This window comes from Seriola lalandi, unplaced genomic scaffold (genome assembly GCF_002814215.2).
Source record: "Seriola lalandi dorsalis isolate HSWRI2012SDOR001 ecotype SW California unplaced genomic scaffold, Sedor1 jcf7180002002754, whole genome shotgun sequence".
Lineage (NCBI taxonomy): Eukaryota > Metazoa > Chordata > Actinopteri > Carangiformes > Carangidae > Seriola > Seriola lalandi.
The window spans coordinates 1-2,037 of record NW_019473410.1 but is presented as its reverse complement, the minus strand read 5'-3'; the positions used below and the strand labels follow the sequence as shown (position 1 = coordinate 2,037).

General features: G+C 44.1%; 1 pseudogene; it reads right to left on the bottom strand.

Moving 5' to 3' along the window:
* Positions 1 to 166: 166 nt before the first annotated feature.
* Positions 167 to 2,017, bottom strand: LOC111666234 (heparan sulfate glucosamine 3-O-sulfotransferase 5 pseudogene; annotated as a pseudogene).
* Between the last annotated feature and the right edge of the window lie 20 nt (positions 2,018 to 2,037).

Sequence of the window (2,037 nt, the reverse complement as noted above, 5' to 3'; positions counted from 1 at the left end):
GCAGCTTTGGGGAAAAACCCAGACAACCCAGCAAGTCAAGTAACCATGGTAACGTAAATACCCAGATATGACGGTGGCATCAATCTTCCTATCGGTTTCCTAAAACGTTAAATTATTCCTTTTGATAGCAAAAAATGAACAACAGCACACAATAAATCAGTCGACAATGTTTACATGTTCTTTTAATTTAACCTTTTTTTTAACAACACACATGATACAGAATGAATATTTGCACAGAAACAGACAGATTTCGTTAATCATCTTAGAATAAGCAGTTGGTTTGACAAGAATCATCAGACGACAACTTTATATTTTTTTTCAATATGGCTTTTTTTGCCAGGTATTTCGCAAACCAATGAAAAATCTGTAGGGGAAGAAACAACGTACTTACAATCAAACACGAGCTCAAGTCTGAAACGCTTTGAAGGATTTAAAATCAGACTCATTCTGATGATCCTTTTTTCTGGGTAATGATAATATCTTGGGTGAGAATTCGAGGTCACCCTCTAATGGATTCATCACAGCATGAATTAGGAGGAAAATGCGGTGAAAAACAATATGAACAGAAGACAAGATCCTATAATGTTACTGTATAATGGCATCTTGATTGCACATGCAAGTTTTGGTCAAATAAACAACATGACGGGGAACAAATGAACAATCTTGTTGTTTATGAGCTGTCATTTTGTCGTCTTTTATGGGGTTTCATCATGAAAAAAAGCATCACACTTAAAGCTTATCTTAACAGCATGGATGTCAGTGTTTGATAGTCCCTTTAAAAAGCAACAAAAATAATCTCTTTAGTTAATCACAGTTCAGTACTGGTTCTTTTCTTCATGGGGAACATTGACAGACAGGTGAATGAATTGGCAAGATCAAGTGCTTTGAACTGAATCTTTTAGTAATAACACACATAAAAACAAACGTACATCAAGTTCCTCTTTATATTTGGTCACACTGTCGTTCTTGTATTAAATTCAGTCAAAGTGCTATTAATATCTTATGAGATCTCATAGCGTTTAAGTGTTTTAAAAAAAACAAACAAACAAACACCAATCCAAGGAATCTCAGTGAAGTTCAAAGCTCATCACGGCCAGTTGAATGTTCTCCCAGTGATCTGGTAAAACTTCTGATTGAAGGGGTGAAAGAACTTCTGCAGTTTAGTCACCACTGACGGGTCCACCTCTGGATGGATGCGGCCCTTGCTGCCTGCCAGGCACTTGTTGAAGACAATGTTAAATCGCAGACAGTAGAATCCCCTGGTGGCGTTGAAGTACAGGTTATATTGGCTGATCCTTGAGGGAAGGTTGAGGAAGCGCTCGACGAGCTGCAGCTCGGGCAGCGGGTCCGTGATAAGGCGGTCCCCGTCCACGATGTGGAACTGCTCCACGGGAAAGTACTTCAGCCAGCGCTCCAAATGTTTGGTGTAGATGCTGGTCCGGACAGCTTTGTACTTTGTGTTCACCTCACAGGTGTTGGCGTCGATGGCCAGCTTCTCAAACTTGTGGTAGGTCTTGTTCTTGCGCTCCTTGCCCTCCAGAACTTGCGTGTAGTCGGACACGGCTCTGGTTGTCGGCTCCCGGACGATGATCAGCAGCTTGATGGAGGAGTTCATCTTGAAGATGCGTTCAGGGACCTCCTCTGTGATGAAGTAGGCGGGGCTCTTCTCAATGGTGATCTGATGAGGGAAGGAGAAGGGCATTTTCCCTCTGTACCAGTCGATGCCCCGGGCGTAGTTTTGGTCATTGTCAAAGAAGTGGATCTCCTGTGAGGCTTTGACCACCGCTGGATGCAGGTTGAGCATCTCCAGCAGGGCCCGGGTGCCCCCTTTGCGCACCCCGATGATGATGGCCCGAGGCAGCTGCTGGACCAGGTTGTGCAGGCGGATTTGCTCTTTGGTGGCATTGCCCTTACGCAATTCATGGAGCAGGCCACGCTTAAACTGCAGGGTGCGGAGAGGGATTTGCTCTGGCTCAGGGGGGGTCAGTCTCCTTTCAATGGGGCAAATAGGCTGAAGCCTGAAAGAGAAAAACCCAG